Below are 26,547 nucleotides of genomic sequence, written 5' to 3'. Positions count from 1 at the left end.
GGAACATGGATGTTTAGCTTGTTCATTTTAACATCAACCAAGCAGCTTTCATAATATTGGACAAAAAGTCCACCAAAATGTGGTTTCAAGGCATTAGAACAGCTTCGTGGAAAAGATAAATAGACTTTTCTCAAACTTATGACTATATTCATAAAGCAATATAAATATATTACATTTACGGGTTACCTGGGGTAATCCATTATCATTTCTTTCTAAATCTAATGTGATTTCCAGTTTCTCTATGTTTAGCATAGGCGAGCTACACAGACATTGCCGTAACTAACAAGGGATGAATCCCACAGTAATAACCAGGTTTTCACAAAATAAACAATCTGCAAACCTGTGTCTTATAACAGCATTCATTTCTCACTCATAGGTCTGTGCGCTAAGTTGACTCTACTTCAAGTTCAGGTATGTTCTGCGTGTCTCTCACTCTGGGGTCCGTGGTTATCTGGACAGATGACTACTACTTCATGGCAGATCCTAAATACTCAAGAATCCAGTACAAACTCTGCAAGCACATTTAAAGCCTCGCTCACGACATATATGCTAATTGAACAAAGTATACCATGACAAGCCTGAGACATTGGGGTAGAGGTGTATACTGGGTCTGCTTTACCAGAAAACATTGCAATGTCATGTGCATAAGGATATGGATGTATAATCCTATGACAAAATCAGCAGAGAAGAATCGAGCACATTAATGCAATCTACCATTCTACTAAGGACACTGTACAGTAGCAGATTTCTTAAAAAGAACTTTTCTGATGCTACTCACGTGTGTTAACTTGTGTTAACATGTTAACTCAGGGGTTGGCAAACATTTTCCATGAAAACCCACTTGTAAATATTTTGAGCTTTGTGGGACATACGGTCTTCATCACAACTCTGATGTTATCGCATGAAGCAGCTACAGAAAAATGTAAATAAAGAAGTGGGTCTGTGTTCCAATAACATTTAGTGTATGGACACTGAAATTTGAATTTCATGTACCTCTCATGTGTTACAAAATATTATTCTTCTTTTGATATTTTTCAATCATGTAAAAATATAAAAACTATTTTTAGTATGTGGCTTGTACAAAAACAGGTAGTAGGCCAGATTTGACCCAGCGGACATTGTTTGATGACCCCTGTATTAGCCGCTTAACCAGCCAAGTCCTTAGCATTTATTGATCATAGAAGACTGAATAATAGAAAGAAAAGGCAATAACCAAAGGGTTCAAACAGTTGAGGATGTAGGATACATACACGTAAGAACTATCTAGGAATATTTGAAAAATAATATATATAGGAAGGCAAGTCCAAACTCATGAATGATAGGAGATAAACTCCAAGGAGAAATTATTCAAGTATATTATATAAGGACAGAATTCCTTGAAAAAGTAAGTTTTATAGATGAGGACACAGATTCACTGAGTGATTAACCTATTCTTTCTTCAAACACTGAGAACGAAAACTTTGAGGAATAATACGGGTTCCAGTCTACAGTTTATTTTATTTTATGGATTTTTTTCCTTTTACACAACATTAAATAAAACTTACTACTCTTATTAAAGTTGTTAGTATTGTGAAAGCAATCAATACAATTTTAAAAAAGTTGAAAATAAAAAGGGAAAGTCACCACCCACAGGCTTATATAACATTAAATAAAACTTATTACTCTTATTAAAGTTGTTAGTATTGTGAAAGCAATCAATACAATTAAAAAAAAGTTGAAAATAAAAAGGGAAAGTCACCACCCACAGGCATCCTCTGTTAACAGCATGGTATGTAATTCTCCAGTTTTTTCTACATATATACCCATATGTTTTATTATTGTTTATTAAAGTATTCTATTATATCTAGTGTTTAGCAATTTTTTTTTTAATTTGGAAGTATACTCTAAACATTTTCTCACATCAGTATGAATAGTTTTGTATTATTATTATTATTTGTTTTTTGTTTTTGTCTTTTTAGGGCTGCACCCACGGCATATGGAGGTTCCCAGGCTAGGGGTCAAATCAGAGCTACAGCCACCAGCCTACCCCACAGCCACAGCAACGCCAGATCTGAGCCACGTCTGCGACCCACACCACAGCTCACAGCAACGCCGGATCCTTAACCCACTGAGTGAGGCCAGGGATCAAACCCGCAACCTCATGGTTCCTAGTCGGATTCGTTTCTGCTGCACCATGAAGGGAACTCCGGTTTTATATTATTTTGACTGTGGCACAGTACTCTGTAGCATAGGAACACCTTATTAATGTATATTTAGGTTATTTCCAGTTTTTCCCCTATGTTATGTAATGTTGTAATAAATAGCCTAAATATTTACCTAAATTAACTATTAAATTTTAAGGAAAGTGGATTTATGGATCAAAACATAAAAACAATTGTTTTCCAAAGGTTTTTAATGCTCAATGTCACTAGTATTAAATCTGGTATTAAAATCAAGATAGTCATTGTTAGGCAGTTGGCTGGTGATATGAGGATTTGCAGTGCTGACCACATATAACATGAGAATATAATAATACTTGTGGGTTTGTTTGTTTGTTTGTCTTTTTGCATTTTCTAGGGCCGCACCTGTGGCATATGGAGGTTCCCAGGCTAGGAGTCCAATCGGAGCCGTAGCTGCCGGCCTACACCAGGGCCACAGCAACGCCAGATCCGAGCTGCATCTGCAACATACACCATAGCTCACGACAATACCGGATCCTTAACCCACTGAGTAAGGCCAGGAATCGAACCTGCAACCTCATGGTTCCTAATCGGATTCGTTAGCCACTGAGCCATGACAGGAACTCCAAGTTTGGTTTTTTTTTTTTTTTTTTTTTTTTTAGGGCCGCACTCACAGCATATGGAAGTTCCCAGGCTAGGGGTCAAATCAGAGCTAGCTGCCAACATTCAGCACAACCACAGCAACTCGAGATCTCCCATATGTGTGGTTTTGTACGTATATGAATAGGGTGTGTAAGGGAGAGAAAGGAGCGGAAGGGAAGAGAGAGGAAAGAAAAGGGAGAAGAAATTTAATGTGAGAAGCATTCAAATCCAATGCAAAATGATATGCGATATTATACAAGAAGTACTGGTTGTACTCAAAAAACCCTTTCTGAATAGCCAGGTATACTTGTACTGATTTGTAAATGAAATGTAAAAAACAAACTGCAACTGCTCAAATACAAATATTTCTAAATCCTATAAAAATTTAGGTAGTATTTTTTATAAGGCATACCAGTGTACCATTAGTAAATTGTTAGGCCTAAGAATTTTTAACTATAATCTGTTAACTTTATGCCCTTTTCTAAAGAAATCATTAAGAGCACTGCTTCTCGGAGTTCCTGCTGTAGCTCAGCAATAATGAATCTGACTAGTATTCATGAAGACACGGGTTCAATCCCTGGCCTTGCTCAGTGGGTTAAAGATCCTCTGTTGCCGTGAGCTGTGGTGTAGGCTGCAGACGCAGCTCTGATCTGGCATTGCTGTGGCTGTGGCATAGCCCAGCAGCTACAGCTCTGAATTGACCCCTAGCCTGGGAACTTGCATATGCCACCGGTATGGCCTGAAAAAGACAGAAAAAAAAGAAAAAGAAAGAAAGAAGGAAAGAACAGTGGTTCTCAACAGGGGTAGTGGGTGACATAGTTTTATATCGCTGTGTAACAAATCACTCCAAAATATAGTAGCTTAAAAACAACAGTTCATTATTATCATTCACAGTTCTGTGGGTGAGCTATGCTCAGATGGGCAGTCCTCTCTGGGCATCTCTCATGCCACTGCAGTTGGATGCTGGCTGGGGCTGTGACTCATCTGATGGGCTAAGTGTCCAAGATGGCTCCCTCCCAGAACTGGCAATTGGTGGTGGTTGAGCTGGGTGGCCACATATGGCCTCTCCTTGTAGTTTGTGACCTTCACAGCATGTTGGCTATGCTCTGATCAGGGATGGAGTGTCCTGAGAGTGAATGAACACTCCCCAAAGAGAGTGTTGCAAAAGTCCCAGGTAAAAGTGAGAAGGTTTCTTATGATACAACCTTAGAAGTCCCAGGATACTTCCTCTACTATATTCTTTTGTTTCAGCAAATCATTCAGGTCTTCCCAGAAGCAAGGAAAGAAGCATTAGATTCTACTAGGTATATGGAAATTCCCCAGCCAGGGATTGAATCTGAGATGCAGCTGCAACCTCTGCCACAGCTGTGACAATGCTGGATCCTTAACCCACTGTGCTGGGCTGGGGATTGAACCCACACCTCAGCAACCACCCAAGCTACTGAAGAGACAACATGGGATCCTTAACCAACTGTGCCACAGCAGGAACTCCAAACTCAACATTTTGATGGGAGAGCAGCAAGTTACATTGCAGAAGTGCATGTGAATGGAAGCTATTATTGTGGCCATCTCTGGAAAATGTAATCTGCTACAGCAGGGATTTGGCAGGAGTGCTCTGAAATTGTGGACTAATTTGTCATATGTTTACATCTTTTTCTGAAGAGAATCTTGAATATTCATAAGATTCTGCAAGGAATCTGACCAAAAAAGGAAAACAAATCAATCACTGATCTAGGTAGATTGTGATCTATTATATAATTGAGTTTATTCTGTACTTTAATATTCCTTTAAAGGCTATTTAATCTCTGCCACTATCTTGGAATTGTTCAGCATCTAGTTGTGATTCATTAATAAAATCATCCAATTACATTTTTTAAAAACAAGTCAGAATAATTCCCACAGTGAAAGTGTCCAGAAGTTAATGAAACTCAGTAGATACACATACACTCACATACATGTATAAAAATATGCTCTGAGAGTTCCCATTGTGGCTCAGCAGTAACAAACCCACCTAGTATCCATGAGGACGTGGGTTTGATCCCTGGCCTCACTCAGTGGGTTAAGGGTCCGTTGTTGCTATGAGCTGTGGTGTAGGTCACAGACATGGCTCAGATGCGTGTTGCTGTGGCTGTGGTGTAGGCTGGCAGGTACAGCTCTGATTCAACCCCTAGCCTGGGAACTTCCGTATGTTATGGGTGCAGCCATTAAAAAAAAAAAAAAAAATGCCCTGAATTTTAAAGAGGGGCTTAATTAAATCGGGTTTGTATTTTGGACCACTGTTCCCACTAGAGCTACCGATATTGGATACTTAGAGAATTCCAATCAGCTATTAATACTCTACACACAGTTCAAGAGCAACTTCCTTTTAGACCCCTGCAGCACAGTGATTTCTATCATAGAGCATGAGATTTGATTGCTTTCTCTCAGCATATGTAATTATAACTTATTATTGATCATAAAATTATCTGATTTTTATTATAGCATTTGACTCTGTGACCCCCCTAGAATCCCTGACTGCCTCAGAGAAACTCCATTTTGTGTAAGGACTATTTCTGTTTATGCCCCTCTACTTGCTGTTAGTTTCATGAACTTATCCCCTCTGGATTTTGATGGGGGTGGGAAAGGGAGGGCAGAGAACTTGGGAGGAGATGCAGGAATCATCAACCAGCCACATTCTTCAATGGAGGTTAGTAGAAACACTACATCACTCAAAAAACCAACCATAGTCCTTTGCTTAAATACGTATGCAAGTTTAAGATATAGAATTAATTAACACAAGGGAATTTTGTTGCTGCTGCTATTGAAGTTGCTATGTCACTTAAATTTCTTTGTTGGGCATGTTCATTTTTCCCATCACCCTTTCTCAAGCAGTGACCTGATAAAGATATTGGATCAGCTGTCCCATAACATTCTGGATTTTGCTGATTTTTTTCAATTTGTTTCCTATTGTCTATGTTTCTGTAACTGGAAGTTGAAATATAAAGGCTTGATTAGGTTCAGGGCTAATATTTTTGGCATGGAAACCTCACAGGTGGTCTTATATGGATGGTACTTTATATGACACATGAGGAAGTATACAAAATCTATTTGCCTTCCTTTTAAAGATGCATGTTAATCAGTAGTTGTAAAGTGGTAAGGTGACCTTTTGTCTCCCTCAGAATATCCAGTTCCTCATTAATATTTAGCTTCTTAGTTTTAGCATCCATAAATGTTTATTACCTGAATCAATTATTTCATCAGATGTTGTAGAATGGTGATTTATTCTAATTCTTTCATTCCTTCTACATTTATTAGCTAAAATATTTCTGTAAGAAAACATTCCCTTGTCAACTAGGGCTATTTTGTAATTTGCAAACAGAGTTTTCACAGGAAAGACAGATCAAAATAATGTTTTCCTTTTAAATACTAATTTTCAGAGTACCGGATTGACTACTTTAATAATGACAGATGAATTGTGTTTGTTGTTTTCACTTTTTCTTTAGAGTATCATTATAATCATGGATATTTAATCTGTGTGTTTCAATCCATTGCCATCATCTTCCTTTTGATGGCAGAATTGTCCACCTTTCACCAATGTACAGCTTCCTTGCTTTCTAGCATAACAAGATTATCTAGTCTCAGCTTATCATTTGCCACCCCACATATGGAACCAGCATCTCACCAAGAATCACTGCTCGTTTTAGTAGGGAATAGTATTCAGAGCCCATAGTTTGGGTGCTAACATTCTTGTTATTACTGAGTTGCCATTGCTACCAGGTCTTTTCAGTGATCAGAGTTGGTATATTTTAACATGTTGCATTTTAAAATGTTTCAATTTTTTATGTTTTAAAACATTTATATTCATATCTCAAATTCAAGTATATTTGAATATTTGATCTATCAAATCCAAATATTCACACAGTTCAAATTTAATCAAAAGTAACCTAATAAGGTTTTTTAAAATTTTATATTTGTAGCTCTTTCTCTTACAGTAAAAATTATGGTTCTTAACATTATCATTATGATAACTACAACATAAACATAACTGTTTATTTATAAGTATGCTATATATAACAACTTCAAATGATACCAGTAAAATGTAGTATAATTAAATATAGCAATATCACTAACATGACATTAAGTGAGAGTGAAGATTGCTTTGTATTTTTCTTAAGACTGTTGTTCTACTAACGAACATTGTATAATACATCCTACGCTTGCAAGTACCTAATGGGCCTAAGTATAGTCAAAAGCTTTTCCCTTGAGCAAGAGGAAAGTTCTGGCTAAGATAATGATCAGAATGACTTCAGTTTTCCTATCTCCCCTCTGAGTCCTGAGAAAAGAGGAGGAAAAAAAACCAAGGTGAGTAGAGGTTAAGGATGCGTTAGCCTATTGATACAGCATAGCCAGAGAACCCCGCCCTCCAAGACTGCTGGGTGATGCTGGCAGCCAAGGAGATACACCCTAATCAGCACTGAACAAAGACAGATGAAATACGAGACATGTTTATCTGTACTGAGACTGCACCCACGAGATAGCGAGACACTTTGCTGTAGTGATAGAAACATTTCATAGCAGTTTGGCACTTTAAAAGAATAAATTATATGAATGAAAAGTATATACTCTCCTCCCAGCCCCTAGATCATCCAAAACATTTCATTGGACAGCATGTGGCGCCAGCCTGACATTTTTGGATGCATCAGGGGCTTGTTGCTATTATTTATCTTGTTCTTATCATGTTGGCATTTAAGTACCTTATTGCTACACTTGAGAGAAAGGATCCCATTTCTTTGAGTGCCGTTTTTTTAACCAGCTTTAACCAGTGATTCAGGAGCGCTGATATACTTGCTCTTTTAATTTTGAGCTGTACTCACATTTCTGCTGGGAGGCAACAACAAGGAAAAAACAGGCGAGGTTACAGCCCTCAGGGAGGCAGCGGGTGGGAGGAGAGTGATCTGGAAGGAAAGCAAGGAAAGGCTTTGGTTTTTTAGGTAAACTGAAATCTGTTTTTCCTCCCTGTGAGACACCACAAACTGTCTTGCTCTCTTCCCTTTTTACCTTTTTCTCTTTTGTTCTGCCCAAGCCTATCTTTACAAGCACAGAAAGGAGGAATGACTTCCTAGGGTCCCATTCTCTATCTCCCCTCTATTTAATTAGCTCCTACCCCAACCTCCACAGAAGGACTCCTGCTCCTGTCATCTCCACAGTCTGCAATTTACAATCTTGGAAATTCGCTTAGTTCAATCCATCAACATGAATTACTGGGAGTGTTGCAGAAACCGTGGCAGCAGAAAGAGATAAGCGGTACTCAGAGATGTGGAATAGCCAGGTTTACTTGGCACCAGTGCGGGCTCAGAGGAGCCGCCTCCAGAGTCTGAGCACGAGGTCTTTGTTCTGGATAGCTTTTATACAACGCAGACTTCCTGGTCTCAAGGTTTTCCTATGCAAGCAGACCCAGCCCTCCCCCTTCCCGAGAGGCAGAGTTCCTGCCTAAGAAGCTGAGCAAATAAGATTACAAAAGTGAAACTGATAAACAATGCTTGGAGCAGGGTTAGCAGGGCTGCTAGCAAGGACATAAGGTACATGGTTGCTATAACATTACAAGAAGGGTGGTATGGGGCGAGCAAAGCTGCTGTCAGGCATGTAGCTGCCTCCTCAGTGATGGGGGCGGGGGGGGGTGTTTCTTTAGTTAAAACTCTTTCTTCAGGAGTAGTTTGGCCACTCTATTTCTTATTCTTCCAGCCCTTTCCTTAATCATTTATATTTGCAAAATATTTTCTTAAAGCAATAGTCTCAATCATTAGGAGTTCCCTTGTGGCAGAGTGGGTTAAGGATCCAGTGTTGTCATTGCCATAGCTCTGGTCGCTGCTGTAGCTTTGATCCCTGACCAGGGAACTTCCACACACCACAGGCATGGCCAAAAAAATAGTATCAATCATTAATGTTCATATGGGATGATCGGCATTTCTAGAGCTTGCTAGAAATACTAGGTTTTCTATCCTATATTTAAATTTTGATCTAATAAGATCAGATCTAATAGAAGAGCCCTGGTGATATTGATGAAGGAAGTGCAAGGTTTGTACATTCAGAAAAAAATAGCTTAAATGCATAAGGCATAAAGGAAACACAGGATAGCCCTCAAATCCTATCTGCACTCTCATTCCACTGGGGAAGCCTCAGCAGCATGTGGGAAATTTGCCCATGCCTCATACAATGGAAAACTAGTCAGCAATTAAAAATAAAACACATTACAGAGATGAATCTCAAAAGCACTGTATTTAGTGAGAGAAGCCAGACACAAAATAGTGCCTAGGATAGCATTTAAATCAGTGGTCCTTCATGGGAGGAGGATTGATTGGGAAGTGATTTGAGGCAACTTTCTTACTGATGAAAATGTCTGTGTCTTGATTGACAAGGGAATGCATGACAGGAATAAATGCCTTGTCAAAATTTATCTGTGTAAATTTATGATCTGTGCTTTTTCCTTGCATGCAAATTGTATCTTACATTTTTAAACTTGAGTGTACCAATTTGGGGTAATAATAAAAAATTTTTTACCAATCATTTTTACCAATTTATATGCAAAAGGCAAAAAAAAAGGGAAAACTTTTAAGATAAAGGATGATTTAACAGTGCAGCCAACATGGTATGCACTTAATAAAAATGTATCATGACTAATAGCCATGCAAGAGTGGTTCACTACAAGAGTTTGTTTACAAGATGCCTACTTTCAGCCCAGCAATATGTGCAAATTCAGCACTGTATACAAGACTCAAATTTCCTAACTGCATAAAAATATTTTTAGTAATCCTCCATCCCACCAAGCTGGTTATATAGCCTTTTCATGGGAGTAAAATAAATAAAATCAATACCTTTTATTACTTCATCACCAGAAACTCTTAGTAGTACACCTAGATTCAAAGGCATAAGGATGTCTATAAGGTTGATCCAAATTTAAGGGAGTATTTTATGAAGAAAGCATACTGCTACAATTTTGTATGAATAAGGAGAGCTATCCTTAAATCTTAAAAGGGATTTCTTAGGTTGAAAAAGTACATATAAGGGCTATAAACCCCCTAAGTGTGATCTCTAGGTGGACAAATATAGGGAAAAAAGTCAGATAGCCTTCCAAAGAAATAAAATGTCATGAAAATATATACTGTGTGCATTTCATATATATTTCTATAATAAAAATCATGCACTGCCAAATTTCGGGCAAATTGGAAAAATCACTCAATAGTACTTATCTTTCTTAATTGTGTTGTGTTTCTAATGATGACTGGCCTCATAATGCATACATGACTACATTTCATTTTCACTTACTTTGAGGTATATGACCAAAAAGAAAAATCAACTAATCAAACAAGCAAAAATGTAAATCAAACTAAAACTTCAGATTAAAAAATAATTTACTGTTAGATATTGCATCCAAAATGCTAAAGACAAGTTCGAAAAAAAATATCAACAGGAACTCCCTATTTTAAATTTTTTTGTTTCTAGAGAATTCACATAGAGAAGAAATATGCAATAAAAACCTTATAGGGGAGTTCCCATTGTGGCTCAGTGGCAATGAACCCAATTAGTATCCATGAGGACGTGGGTTCAATCTCTGGCCCCGCTCAGTGGGTTAAGGATCCAGCTTTGCTATGGGCTATGGTGTAGGCTGCAGATGCAGCTCAGATCCAGCATTGCTGTGGCCATGGCATAGGCCAGCAGCTATAGCTCTGATTCAGTCTCTAGCCTGGGAACTTCCATATGCTGTAGGTGCAGCCCTCAAAAAAAGGAAAAAAAATTATAGGACAGCTATTGCTGGAGAAATACGATTTTCAACTTTGAGAGGATTAAATTTTTAAGGAAAAGAGTGATGAAGAACATAAGGACAATTCAAAAACTTAAGAAGTATTTTCAAATTTTTTTCTTTATTTTATAATGTTTTATTGTAGTTGATTTAATGTGATAATTTCTGCTGTATAACAGAATGATCCAGTTATACATATATACACATCTATTCTTTTTCAGATTTTTTTAAAACTTGGCAAATTTTTAAAATTTTAATTTTGTAGTAAAAGAGTTAGAGCTTTAACAATTCAGACTCTATTTATTTCCAATACAAACATCTAATGGAGTTTTATATCAAAAAAACAAAAAAAAATCAAAAGATGGGCAGAAGATCTAAACAGACATTTCTCCAAAGAAGACATACAGATGGCCAAAAATTATTAAAAGATGCTCAATATCACTAATTGCCAGAGAAATGCAAGTCGAAACCACAATGAGTATAACCTCACACCAGTCACAGTGGCCATCACCAAAAAGTCTCCAAAAAAATAAATGCTGGAGAGGGTGTGGGGAAAAGGGAACCCCTTCTACACTGTTGGTGGAAGTGTAAATTGGTGCAACCACTATGGAGGATAGTATGGAAGTTACTTAAAAAAACTAGATATAGAACTACCTATGATCCCATAGTCCCACTCCTGCACATCTATCCAGAGAAAACTCTAATTCGAAAACATAGGCACTCCAATTTTTTTTTTTTTTTTTTTTTTTTTCTTTCTAGGGCTGCACCCAAGACATTTGGAAGTTGCCAGACTAGGGGTCAGGAGTTGAGTCAGAGCCACAGCTGCTGGCCTACACCACAGCCACAGCAACAGTGGAATCCAAGCCACATCTGCCACCTACACCACAGCTCATGGCAACACCGGATCCCCTATCCACTGAGGGAGGCAGGGGATCAAACCCACATCCCCATGGATTCTCGTCAGATTTGTTTCCGACATGCCATGAAGGGAACTCCCATAGGCACTCTGGTGTTTATTGCCGCACTATTTACAATAGTTAAGACCTGGAAGCAACCGAAATATTTATCAACAGAGGCATAGATAAAGAAAATGTGGTACATATATGCAATAGAATATTATTCAGCCATAAAAAAAGAATTAAATAATTCCATTTGCACAACATGGATGGACTTAGAGATTATCATACTGAGTGAAGTAAGTCAGACAGAGAAGGACAAATATCATATAATATCACTTATATGTGAAATCTAATAAAAATTATGCAAAAGAACTTATTTTAAAAACAAAAAGTCACAGATTTCAAAGCCAATCTTTTGGTACCATAGGTGAAACTGTGTTGGGGGAAAGGAAGAGTTGGGAGGCTGGGAATAACATACACACTACTGTATAAAATAGATGGTTAATGAAAACCTACTATATAGCACAGGAAAATCTACTTAATAGTTTGTAATAACCTATATGGGAAAAAACAATGGATATATTTATATGTGTGACTGATTCACTTTGCTGTACACCTGAAACTAATACAATGTAAATCAACTATACTCCAATAAAGTTAAACACAAATAAATAATGAATACCAACTATTTATTCCAGTGATTTCAAATTGTGGGTCCCAGGCCAGCAGCACCAGCAGCACCTGGGAACATGTTTGAAATATACACTCATGACTTGTTTGAAATACATGTTCTTGGGCCCCACCCAGGCCTACTGAGTTGGAAACTCTGGGGCTGGGGGCTGGTGATCTGTGTTTTAACAAGCCCTCCAAAAAAACAACAAAATTTACAACCAAACGCTGAGCAATCTTCAACCAAATAGACCAGAAACTTTCAAAAAGATATCTTACTCCAGAGGACAAAGAGGAGGCCACATCAAGAGGTAGGAGGGGCAATTATGCAATATAAGCAACCCCATACATCCTGGGTGGGAAGCCCACAGACTGGAAAGTAACTGTTTCATGGAGACTCACCTACAGGAGTGAGAGTGCTGAGCCCCATATGAAACTCCCACGTGTGGGGATCTGGCACTGGGAGAAAGAGCCCCCAGAGTATCTGGCATTGAAGGCCAGTGGGGCTTGTGTGCAGGAGTCACAGGACTGGGGGAAACAGAGACCCCATTCTTAAAAGGCACACACAGACTTTCACGTGCACTGGGTCCCAGGGCAAAGTAAAGTCTCCATAGGAATCTGGGTCAAATCTGACTGCAGTTCTTGGAGGGCCTCCTGGGAAAACAGGGGTGAATATAGCTTGTTGTGGGGAAAGTACATTGGAAGCAAAGCTCTTGAGAATCTTCATCAGCTGTTCCTTTCTCTGGAGGTGGCCATTTTGGGAAAATCTGCCCCACCCATCAGCACTGAGAAGCCCCAGGGCAAACAACAATCCAGGTGGGATCACAGCCCCACCCATCAGTAAACAGGCTACCTAAGGACCCTCCAGGCACACAGCCTCCTCTAATCTCATCCAGAGACTAAGCCCCACCCACCAGAGGGATAGGAATCAGCTCAACCTACCAGTGGCCAGGCACCAGTCCCTCCCATCAGGAAGCCTACAGCAAGCCCCCCATACCGACTTCAGCCACAGGGGGGCAGACACCAGAAGTAAGAGAGACTATAACTCTATTATCTATAAGAGGACCACCACACCACAAACCTATAAAAATGAAAAGACAGAGAACTATAACTCAGATGAGGGAGAAAGAAAACCCAGAAAATCAGCTAAGTGATCAGGAGATTCTCAGCCTCCGGGAAAAAGACTTTAGATTGTTGATGCTGAAGATGAAGCAAGACACTGGAAATAAACTGGAGGCAAAGATGGATAATTTACAGGAAACACTGAGCAAAGAGGTACAAGATATAAAACTTAAATAAGAGATGCAAAATACAATAACTGAAATAAAAAATTCACTAGAAGCAGCCAACAGCAGAATACAGGAAGCAGAAGAATAAGCGAGGTGGAGGACAGATTAGTGGAAATCACGGATGTGGAGCAGAAAAGAGAAAAAAGATTGAAAACAAATGAAGAGACTCTCAGAGAACTCTGGGACAATGTTAAATGCACCAACATCCATATTATAGGGGTGCCAGAAGGAGAAGAGGGAAAGAAGGGGACAGAAAAAATATTCAAAGAGATAAGAGCCAAAAACTGCCCTAACATGAGGAAGGAATCACTCACTCAAATCAAGGAAGCACAACAAGTACCATATAAAATAAACCCAAGGAGGAACACCCTGAGACACATATTAATCAAACTGACCAAAATTAAAGAAAAACAGAAAATCTTGAAAGCAGCTAGGGAAAAGAAACAAGGAACATACAAAGGAACCCCGATAAGGTTATTGGCAGATTTTTCCGCAGAAACTCTGCCGCCAGAAAGGAGTGGAATGATATACTTAATATAATGAAAGGAAAAAACCTCCAACCAAGATTACTTTACCCACCAAGGGTTTCATTCAGTTTGAAAGAGAAATCAAAAGCATCACAGATAAGTGAAAGCTAAGAGAATTCAGCAACACTAAACCAGCCTTACAACAAATACTAAAGGAACTTCTCTAGGCAGAAAAGAAAAGGCTGCAACCAGAAACAAAAATACCACAAATGATAAGGCTCAACAGTAAAGGTATATATACAGTAAAGATATGAAATCATCCATGCACAATTATTGCACCAAAATCAGAAATCATGAGAAGAAGAGGGTACAAATGCAGGACAATGGATATGCACTTGCAATTAAGAGACCAGCAACTTAAAACAATCTCATATACATATAGACTCATATCAAAACTTCATAATAACTGCAAACCAAAAATCTACAATTGATACACAAAAAAATAAGAAAAATCAACTCAAATACAACACTAAAGATTGTCATCAAACCAGAAGAGGGGAGAAGAAGGGAAGAAAAAATAGCAACAAAAACAAATCCAAAGCAATTAATAAAATGGAAATAAGAACATACACATCAATAATTACCTTAAATGTTAATGGACTAAATGCCCCAACCAAAAGACATAGACTGGCTGAATGGATACAAAAACAAGACCCATATATGTGCTGTCTTTAAGAGACCCACTTCACTTCTAGGGACACATACAAATTGAAAGTGAGAGGATGGAAGAAAATATTCCACGCAAACGGGAATCAAAAGAAAGCTGGAATAAAAATACTCATATCAGACAAAATAGACTTTAAAATGAAGAATATTTTAAGGGACAAAGAAGGTCACTACCGAATGATCAAAAGATCAATCCAAGAAGAAGATACAACAATTTTAAATATCTATGCACCCAACATAGGATCACTACAATATATAAGGGAACTAACAGCCTTAAAAGGAGAAATCAGCAATAACATAAGTTATCCAGAGACTTTAACACCCCACTTACAGCAATGGACAGATCATCCAGACAGAAAATCAATAAGGAAACACAGGCCCTGAATGAAGCATTAGACCAGATGGACTTAATAGACATTTATAGGACTTCCTTCCAAAAGCAACAGAACACACATTCTTCTCAAGTGCACACAGAACATTCTCTAAGATTGATCACATTCTGGGCTACAAATCCAACCTCATTAATTTTAGGAAAATTGAAATCATATCAAGCATCTTTTCCAACCACAACACTATATGACTGGAAATCAACAACAAGAAAAAAACTGAAAAACACACAAACACATGGAGACAAAACAACATGCTACTAAACAACCAATGGATCACTGAAGAAATCAAAGAGGAAATTAAGAAATACCTAGAAGCAAATGACAACAAAGATATGACACTCCAAAACCTATGTGATGCAGCAAAAGCTGTTCTAAGAGGAAAGTTTATAGCAATACAAGCCCACCCCTGGAAACAAGAAAAAGTTCAAAGAAACAAGCTAACTTTACATCTAAAGCAGCCTGAGAGAGAACAGAGAAGACCTAAAGTTAGTAGAAGGAAAGATATCATAAAGATCAGAGCAGAAATCAATGAAATAGAAATGAAGAAAACCATAGAAAAGATCAATGAAATGAAAAGCTCGATCTTTAAAAAGATCAACAAAATGGATAAACCCCTAGCCAGACTTATCAAGAAAAAAAGAGAGAGGATTCAAATCAATAAAATTAGAAATGAAAAAGGAGAAGTAACAAAGGACATCACAGAAATAGAAAGGATCTTAAGAGACTACTATATGCAACTATACACCAATAAAAAGGAAAACCTTGAAGAAATGGACAAATTCTTAGAAAAGTACAATCTTCCATGACTAAACCAAGATGAAATAGAAAAGATGAATGGACAAGTCACAAGAACTGAAATTGAAACTGTGATTAAAAAACTTCCAACAAACAAAAGTCCAGGACCAGATGGCTTCACAGGTGAATTCTATCAAACATTTAGACAAGAGCTAACGCCTCTCCTTATGAAACTATTTCAAAAAATTGGAGTTCCCGTCATGGTGCAGTGGTTAATGAATCTGACTAGCAACCATGGGGTTGTGGGTTCGATTCCTGCCCTTGCTCAGTGGGTTAACGATCTGGCATTGCCATGAGCTGTGGTGTAGGTCGCAGATGCGGCTCAGATCCTGCGTTGCTGTGGCTCTGGCGTAGGCTGGCAGCTACAGCTCCGATTAGACCCCTAGCCTGGGAACCTCCATATGCCGTGGGAGTGGCTGAAGAAATGGCAAAAAGACCAAAAAAAAAAAAAATTGCAGAGGAAAGGATACTCCCAAACTCATTCTATGAGGCCACCATCACCCTGGTACCAAAACCAGACAAAGATTCCACAAAAAAAGAAAACTATAGGCCAATTTCACTGATGAACATCGATGCAAAAATCCTCAACAAAATACTAGCAAACCGCATCCAACAATACATTAAAAGGATTGTACGTCATGATCAAGTGGAATTTATCTCAGGGATGCAAGGGTTCTTCAATAGCCTCAAATCCATCAGTATGATACACCACATCAACAAACTGAAGAATAAAAACCATATGATCCTCTCAATAGATGCAGAGAGAGCCTTTGTCAAAACCAGCGCCCATTTCTGATAAAAAAAAAAAAACCTTCAAAAAGTGGGAATAACGGGAAGCTATCTCAACATGATAAATGCCATATATGACAAACCCACAGCGAACATCATTCTCCTTGGTGAAAAGCTGAAAGAATTTCCGCTGAGATCAGGAACAAGACAAGGATGTCTGCTCTCGCCACTACTCTTCAACATAGTTCTGGAACTCCTAGCCACAGCAATCAGAGAAGTAAAAGAGATAAAAGGAATCCAAATTGGGAAGGAAGAAGCAAAACTATCACTATTTGCAGATGACATGATACTATACCTAGAGAATCCTAAAGACTCTATCAGAAAACTGTTAGAGCTCATCCATGAATTTGGCAAAGTTGCAGGATACAAAATTAATACACAGAAATTGACAGCATTTCTATTTACTAACAATGAAAGATCAGAAAGAGAAATTTGAGAAGCAATCCCATTTACCATTGCATCCAAAAAAATAAAACACCCAGGAGTAAACCTACCTAAAGAGACAAAAAACCTGTACTCTGAAAACCATAGGACACTGATGAAAGAAATCAAAGATGACAACAAAGAGATGGAAAGACATACCATGCTCTTGGATTGGAAGAGTTAATATTATCAAAATGACTATACTACCCAAGGCAATCTACAGATTCAATGCAATCCCTATCAAATTACCAAGGACATTTTTCACAGAACTTGAACAAAATATTTTAAAGTTTGTTTGGAAGTACAAAAGACCCAGAATAGCCAAAGACATCCTGAAAAAGAAAAATGGAGCTGGAGGAATCAGGCTCCCTGACTACAAAGCAACAATCATCAAAACCATATGGTACTGGCACAAAGAAATATAGATCAGTGGAACAGGATAGAAAGCCCAGAATTAAACCCACGCACCTATAGCCAACTAATCTATGACAAAGGAGGCAAGAATATACAATGGAGAAAAGACTGCCTGTTAAATAAGTGGAGCTGGGAAAACTGGACAGCCACATGGAAAAGAATGAAATTAGAACACTCCCTAACACCATACACAAAAATACACTCCAAATGGATTAAAGACCTAGATATAAGACCAGATACTATCAAACTCTTAGAGGAACATATAGGTCAAACACTCTCTGACATAAACGACAGCAACATCCTCTCAGAGCCACCTCTTAGAGAGTAATGACAGTACAAACAAAAATAAACAAATGGGACCTAATCCAACTTAAAAGTTTCTGCACAGCAAAAGAAACCCTAAACGAAATGAAAAGACAACCCACAGAATGGGAGAAAATCTATGCAATCGAATTGATTGACAAGGGATTCATCTCCAAAATTTATAAACACCTCCTACTGCTCAATACCAAAAAAACAAACAACCCCATCAAAAAATGGGCAGAGGATCTAAGCAGACAGTTCTCCAAAGAAGACATACAGATGGCCAAAAAACACATGAAAAGATGTTGAACATCACTCATTATTAGAGAAATGCAAATCAAAAGCACTATGAGGTATCACCTTACACCAGCCAGAATGGCCATCATCAAAAAGTCTACAAACGATAAGTGCTGGAGAGGGTGTGGAGAAAAGGGAACCGTATTACACTGTTGGTGGGAATGTAAACTGGTGCAACCACTGTGGAAAATCATATGGAGATGCCTCAGAAAACTCAAAATCGAACTCAAAACTCATTTGATCCAGCAATCCCACTCCTGGGCATCTATCCAGAGAAAACCATGACTCAAAAGGACACATTTACTACAATGTTCATTGCAGCACTATATGCAATAGCAAAGACATGGAAACAACCTAAATGCCCATCGACAGAGGACCAGCTAAAGAAGATGTGGTCCATATACACTGTGGACTATTACTCAGCCATTAAAAGGAATGAAATACCGGCATTTTTAGCAGCATGGATGGACCTAGAAATTATCATGCTAAGTGAAGTCAGTCAGACAATGAGACACCCACATCAAATGCTACCACGTACATATGGAATCTGAAAAAAGGACAGAATGAACTTCTTTGCAGAACAGATACTGACTCACAGACTTTGAAAAACTTATGGTTTCCAAAGGAGACAGATCAGGCAGTGGGGGGATGCACTGGGGTTGTGGGATGGAAATCCTATAAAATTGGATTGTGATGATCATCATACAACTATAAATGTAATAAATTAATTGAGTAATAAAAAACAAGCCCTCCAAGTAATGGTCAACCAGGATCACTGATTTATTCCAAAAACATTTACTGGGTACCAGCTGTGTGCCAGGTTCTGAGAAAGGCATTTATTGGGCACACAAAAACAAAAACTTAATATGACCTATAGTTTAATCAGTCACAAAGAAAAAGAATATTAGCTAATAAAATTTTTTGTTGTTGTTGTTGTTTAGTCTTTTTAGGGCCACACCCATGGTATATGGAGTTTCCCAGTCTAGGGATCAAATCAGAGCTGTAGCTGCCAGCCACAGCCGCAGCCGTACAGGATCTGAGTTGCATCTTCTACCTACACTACAGTTCATGGCAACACTGGATCCTTAACCCACTGAGCAAGGCCAGGGATCAAACTCCATGTCCTCATGGATACTAGTCAGATTCATTAACCACTGAGCCACGATGGGAACTCCTAAAATGGTTTTTGAATATAGGAAAGTAGGAGATTCATCTGGCTACAGCTGGATCACATAGAACTACCAAGACCACTGAGGAATTCTAAGGTGGGGGCAGTGATCCTCAGAATCACCTGGAAGGATTTTTCAAAAACAGAGGTCCTGGCCCTCCCCAGACTTCTGGAATCACACTATCCTGAAAGGGGGCTCAGGAAAACTATATTTTTAACATTTCCCTCAGTAATTCTGATGTTTACCCAGAGTTAATGCTGCTATAGCATTGCCTCAGATTATGTGCTTTTCACCACCTCTCTGCTGACAGCTTTTCCAGCTGTGTTCTGTGAATTAATTGCACTGAATCGACTCTGAGAGCACTCCCCATGAGGGGAGATGTGAGAGTGCTCTTGGGTAAAACACAGATACCCCAGGCTGAACCACTGAATCAGAATCTTTGGGACAGGGCTCAGGAATAGGCATTCTTCACAAATGTTGAAACACAACAATTTGAAATTTGATGCCTCGTGGATCTCCCCAAGAAACTACTTTTCTACTTTCCACTGCAGCCTAGTCTCCAAGTGCATTTTATCAAAACACGTTTCCCTCCCTTTCTTTGTCTCTTGATGTGTGTTGGGGATAAGCAATGGCCCCTCAAAGATGTCCACATCCTAATCCCTAGAATCTGACTCCTACATGGCAAAAAAGGACTTTACAGCTATGATGAAGTCAAAGATTTTGAGGCGGGAGATTATCCTGGATTATCTAGGTGAGACTCATGGATCAAAAGGGATGTAATAATGGGGGGGGGAAGGGTCAGAGTCAGGAAGAACTTTAAAGATGTTATGGTGCTGGTTTTGAAGATGGGGGAGGGGACCACAAGCCATAGAATGCAAGCAGCCTTTAGAAGCTGAAAAAAGGCAAGGAAACATTCTTTCCTGGAGCCTCCTGAAGGAATGTAATCCTACTGACACCTTGATTCCGGCCCAGCATAAACTCATCTCAGGATTCTGCCCCAAATTTTGTCATTTATTATAATAATGATAGGAAACCACTTCAACATGTGAAAGATATATAAAGGAAAACAGTTTGGGACAAGCAGTGCTAATACTGATGAAGCTTACCTCATTTGGAGATTCTACAACATAATAGATGGCATATTTAGTGTTCCTTTAGGATTTATATTTATCAAACAATTTCTTTATAGGTCTTAATTTGACCTATAGTTACAATGATCATAGTAACAATTCCAGGATCTTAAAAAAACAAACAAACAAACAAAAAAAACACAGTTGCTTGATAGCAGTAAGATTTCCTTTTCAGATTCATTCTTCACAGTATTATCAGAACATATGGAAGGTCATCTATTGCATACAACTAAAGACCTCATGTTCACTAGTGTCTACTCTCAGATAGCTGACAAGCCTAAAAATACTCAATTCGGTGAAGAATCAGGAAAAGCATTCATAACAGACATCACCTCAGTAATGTCATCAGCTATAGAGGAAAAACTTGTGAAGGACACATCCCTGGGAAAAAGCCTTCAAAATCCTCTTAAATTATCAGCAACTTTTAAAGATAAAACAAACAAAAAACAGGCGAACAACTGTCATGTTCTTTTGTTCGCTCACTCTTTACCTGCTTCACTCCTGCCAAGGGAAGGTTTGTTTCTTTAAGCCAGGTTCTCAAACTTGGGCATCCATCTTTAGATCACGTGGAAGCCTTGGTAAGACCCAAATAGTTGGACCCAAGACTTTGTATTTCTCACCTGTTCCCTGGTGCTGCTCTGCTGCCTGTTCCAGGATCACACTCTGAAACTCACTGCCTAGGGCTACAGCTTTCCATACAGAGTGCATGCCAACATGGCCTGGGGACTTATTCTAGCCCAGATGCCCCAGCCACACCCAGGCCAATTAAGTCTGACTTCCTGCAGGTGAGACAAGGCATCAGGATTTTCAAACAGCCCAGGTGATTTCTAATGTGCCACCAAAGCTTCAAATCACTGCCCTAGAGGCCAAAATAACCATGAAGAAGAGGAGCAAGTAAATGTTAGGGCAGTGACGCTGACCAATAACTGACTATGGGATGCCCTGCCCTTTGGCTTCCTCTGGGCCCTGAGATTCCCTCTCAGGCAAATGCTTCTGCTAGGAGTGAAAGTGTAAAGACAGCATCAGATCCATTTTTAAATAAGAATATGATGCTGCAATACACTGCCTGGTCAAAAGATATGATATTTCAGAGGTTCCCGTCATGGCTCAGCGGTTAGCAAACCTGACTAGCATTCATGACGATGCCAGTTCGATCCGTGGCCTTGCTCAGTGGATTAAGGATCTGGCGTTGCTGTGAGCTGTGGTGTAGGTCGCAGATGCGGCTCAGATTCCACATTGCTATGGCTGTGGTGTAGGCTGGCAGCTACAGTTCCGATTGGTCCCCTAGCCTGGGAACCTCCATATGACATGAGTGTGGCCCTAAAAGGACCAAAAAGAAAAAAGAAAAAAGATAAGTTATTTCTATTAGATATTTAAATTAGGAGAAAAAAGTAACCTGTTGAAAATAATAATACAGTTCTAAATACTGTCTGTATGTTTAAAAATTCATGAAAATTTTGTATTAAATTGCAAGAAAACCCCTTAATTCTCCTTTTGACAGAAAGAATCCAAGGAATAGTAGTTTCTTATATTAAATAATAGTTCTTTGCTTTACTTCACAAACAGCCCCAGGATTTTCTGATTTTTAGGCAGTTAATGTCCTGTGCTTCATATCCAAATATTTCTCTCCTGCTCATACACACACCCTATTTTTATTGTTATGACTATTCATTGGTTTCAAACAATGTCTAATTACATATTTGTCAGTCACCTCTCAATTCAGATTTTATTTCTTTAAATCCATGGTTTTCTCTCAATGACCTAGAACTTAGAATACCTACCTATAAGTTAATTTAGCTCTGTTTTGAAATAAACCTGCAAGGCAGTACTACTTTCTAACACACAGCTTTCTACCTGCTGCTTAATGTCAGAGGAGCTCTGAAAATAATTAGCTCTGAAAATAATTTTTTTTTTGGTAGTATGCCCCAAATAGCAGTTCTAATCTATTCAAAAAACTCTGATACGTAATCTGACATATTTACTCATTTCTATCCTAAATTTATACAGGATATACAGAAAGACACTTTACTTTGGATTTTAGCACCTATCAACAAATATCAAAAATCCCTTAAACAAATGTAAGAAAGAGCTATTAGAGTCACGTTTATTTCTCCAAGGCTATATGATGTAAAAAAAACTCCTTAAATATTCCCACACAAAGGAAATTCTCATTCTTTACTTCCTGATAGAAATCTAGCCTCTAACATTCCCTTTTCAATTTTCTTTAGGTGATCGTGAGGATAAAACCTGAAAGAGAGACCCTTACTTCAAACGACATCTGACTACTTCACTTCATTTTGTTAAAATGATCCTATGTGTTATGTCACAGAGTTGAATGTCCTCCAGAACACAGAGCGGATTTTATTTATGGTACTACTTTTTAATTAGAATCAGCCCATAGGAAAAATTAAATAAAGATGAATTATAAGATTTACTTCATCAATGGCAAAGAAATTAAAATATGAAAATGTATGTCAAATGGGTTATTGAACATCAAATGAGTTACACACATGCACATAAATTTAACTCTTTTCAAACTGGAGGGGGGAATATTCCTGAATTTAGTCAAACAATTTACAATTCAAACATATCAAAGGCATGAAATTTTAATCTGATTTTTATTTTACTTTAACATGGGCTTATTTCTGAAGTGTATATATGTTTTGTTGCTATTTTTCTGATAATGTATTGTGGCTGAAAAGAATTCACGTATTTCAGGAAAAGCCAAATTTGCTGTCCTTCACCCTTATACCCCTGTATTTTGGTTAATATAAATGGGTCCATACCATAAGCAGCATACTTTAACTGCATTTTCCTTGTTGTTGGATGGTTTTCCACATAAATGTATTAAGGCGTCCAAAGTAAAAACCATGCTTGTAGGCCCTTTCAATGTTTGGATATAGTCTAATGTATTTAACCAATCCCCACTGATAGACATTTATTTCAATTATTCAATATTGTAAACAACTTTGCAAGAAACAAACTTGCAGTATTATCCAAATATTTCCTTAGAATAAATTCCTAGGAATAGCATTGAATACAAACATTTGAAACTTTGATATATATTACCAGATATCTCCCCAAAGGTTATGCCAAAGTTCATTCCTGCTGTGTATTATTAAAGTGCTTATTCTCGTCCATATTCATGAGAAAAAAGTGTTAAAGGTTTATTGAGATAAATTTTCATATCATAAAATTTATTTTGGAGTTTCCGTTGTGGTTCAGCAGAAATGAATCCAACTAGTATCCATGAGGATGTGGGTTTGATCCCTGGCCTCCCTCAGTGGGTCAGGGATCTGGTGTTGCCAGTGAGCTGTGGTGTAGGTTGCAGACACAGCTTGGATCCCGTGTTGCAGTGGCTGTGGTGTAGGCCAGCATCTGTAGCTCTGATTAGACCCCCTAGCCTGGGAACTTCCATTTGCCACGGGTGCAGCCCTAAAAAATATGAATAAACAAACAAGTCAGTGATTTTTAAGTAAATTAACAATTGTGCAACCATCTTCACAATCAAGCTTTAGAATATTTCCAGCATCCCCAAAAGGCCACTTGTAATCATTCCTCACTTCCACCCCAACACTAGGCAACTACTAATCTACTTCCTACCTCAGTAGATGTGCACATTTTCCATACATCATATAAAGGAAATCATGAAATATGTGGTCTTTTGTGTCTGGCTTCCTTCCATAATATTTTTGAAGTTCATCCATTCTGTAACATTATCAGTACTTCATTTCTTTTTATTGCCAAATAGCATTTTTGATAATTGCCAGAAAAAAATCCTTTCATTCAAAAAAGGGAAGATTCGGAGTTCCCGTCATGACTCAGTGGTTAACGAATCTGACTAGGAACCATGAGGTTGCGGGTTTGATCCCTGGCCTTGCTCAGTGGGTTAAGGATCCTGCGTTGCAGTGAGCTGTGCTGTAGGATGCAGCTCAGATCTGAGTTGCTGTGGCTCTGGTGTAGGCTGGCGGCTACATCTCCTTTTTTCTTTTTCTTTTTTCTTTTTTTTCCTTTTTTTTTTTTGGTCTTTTTGCCTTTTCTAGGGCCGCTCCTGCGGCATATGGAGGTTCCCAGGCTAGGGGTCGAATCAGAGCTGTAGCTGCCAGCCTACACCAGGGCCACAGCAACACGGGATCCGAGCCGCGTCTGCAACCTACACCACAGCTCATGGCAACGCCAGATCGTTAACCCACTGAGCAAGGCCAGGGATCAAACCCGCAACCTCATGGTTCCTAGTTGGATTCGTTAACCGCTAAGCCATGATGGAAACTCCAGCCCATTTCTTACTCATGCAGCTTTGAAAATCCAAGAATGATTTTAAGGCTCAAGTGGCCAAAGGCTTTTTTAGTCCAGGCTTATGATTTCCTTGGCATTATCTTTTTACCACTTATTCTCACGTGCAAAGAACACCACCCAAAACTCCTACCTCAATATAATTATTGACTGGTATCTTTCTTTGCTTCCTCACCCTATGCCTCTCTCACATACACACACCTTAACATCAACTTCCTTGAGTATGGGAGTCTTGGAAGAGGAGGCTGTGCCCTTAATCTGGTCTTTTCAGGGGGTCATCAATTAACATTTTTAATCTTATTTTTCATTGTTTGGGGTCTAGAAACAGCTTTTCCAACTCTTTGATTTCTTTTCTGTCTGTATTTTTTAAATTTCTGCTTGAAAATCATCCAGTATTTACTGACTCATTTTTTTTTCTTCTAATATCTTCCTAATAGAAGCCAGTAACCATCAACACACACCACATAATTCTGTTTTCCAGTCTCTTCCCCAGAGCTTACTGAATGTTTGATCTGCCATCAAGTTATCTCCAGTGACAGTTTTTGTGGGGTTTTTTTTTTTTTTTTTTTTTGGTCTTTTTTAAGGGCTGCACCGTGGCATATGGAAGTTCCCAGGCTAGGAGTTGAATCAGAGCTGTAGCTGCAGGCCTACACCCACAGCCACAGCAATGAGGGATCCAAGCCAAGTCTGCAACCTATACCACAGCTCACAGCAACACCGGATCCTTAACCCACTGAGTGAGGCCAGGGATTGAACTGGTGTCCTCATGGATACTAGTTGGGTTCATTACCACTGAGCCATGACAGGAACTCCCACCAGTGACAGTTTTAACACATATTATACCACTGTATTGAACGGATCTCCATCTCCCCATCACATTAGTTTCCTTACTACCCAATGCTGATTCCACATCTTTTAGGTTTTTATTAGAGAGTTGTAGCTTGTCTCCAATGCCAACATCCCTATTAGTTAAGATTATGGTAGCAGTAAAATGAATAAAATCCCCAATTTTAATAGCTTCACATAAGAGAATTTTATTTCTCAGTCATATAATATCAATTAGAAGCAGTGGAAATTAGGGCCATCTCGCTTCACAGTCCTGAAACAGCCTGACAGATGCTCTGCTGTCTCCAACAAAAGCCATCCGAGCTCCTGCTGCATTGACAGACAGCAAGCAGATGAGGGAAGAGAGGCTGAGCCTCGTGTGAGGTGATTATGGCCACCCTTGGAAGCATTGTACATCATTGTGTCACTTCTACCCACATTCCTTTAGAAATAATTCCTTCTTGGATGCACACCTCCCTGCAAGGGAGGCTGAGAAATGCACTCTATTTCTGCATTTCCCAAATTCTTAGAAGGAAAAATCAAACAAGTCTGGCCAACAGCCATTTGTCTGCCATGGCACTGTATAAAAAAAAATAGCCCTTAATTCAATAATTCCAGTTCTAAGGATCTTTACTAAGAAAATATTCTGAAATACAAATATGTTTGTTCATTCCTAGGTCATTGAAAGTAGCAAATATACAAATAAATAGAATGTCAAAAGTAGAGTCCATTTATGTAATGGAATATTACACAATAATTAAAAATGATTCTTATTGGGAGTTGTCACTGTGGCTCAGCGGGTTATGAACATGACTAGTATTTATGAGGATGCAAGTTTGATCCCTGGTCTTGCTCAGTGGATTAAGGATCCAGCATTGCTGTGAGCAGTGGTGTAGGTCACAGACACTGTTTGGATCCTGAGTTGCTGTGGCTATGTGGCTATGATCTTTTTTTTTTTTTTTTGCTTTTTAGGGCCACACCAGCGGCATATGGAGGTTCCCAGGCTAGGGGTCCAATCGGAGCTGCAGGCACCAGCCTATGCCACAGCCACAGCAATGCTAGATCTGAGCCACCTCTGTGACCTACACCACA

The 26,547-nt window shown here is 38.8% G+C and overlaps 1 long non-coding RNA gene across 3 annotated transcripts in view; it reads left to right on the top strand.

Annotated features, from left to right (window-relative positions):
* The window catches only part of LOC100516649 (uncharacterized), a 147,676-nt gene that overhangs the window by 80,985 nt on the left and 40,144 nt on the right, over positions 1–26,547 (top strand). The window contains exons 3-4 of one of the 3 annotated variants that reach the window (XR_014829416.1): positions 22,566–23,553; positions 25,408–26,007. The exons of 1 other annotated variant lie outside the window; for it this stretch is intronic. This is a non-coding gene — a long non-coding RNA (uncharacterized LOC100516649). Of the gene's footprint in view, positions 1–376; positions 412–4,052; positions 12,150–22,565; positions 23,554–25,407; positions 26,008–26,547 lie in introns of those variants that run through there. One more of the 3 variants, XR_002339370.2, reaches the window with a different exon arrangement.

The sequence above is a fragment of the Sus scrofa genome, chromosome 15 (assembly GCF_054392235.1).
Source record: "Sus scrofa isolate SSC_HxYL_T2T_F1_AM1 chromosome 15, Sscrofa_HxYL_maternal_Yorkshire_Landrace_v2.0, whole genome shotgun sequence".
NCBI classification, from domain to species: domain Eukaryota; kingdom Metazoa; phylum Chordata; class Mammalia; order Artiodactyla; family Suidae; genus Sus; species Sus scrofa.
Note: the sequence above shows the minus strand (reverse complement) of the source record. Positions and strands in the feature narration are given on the sequence as shown.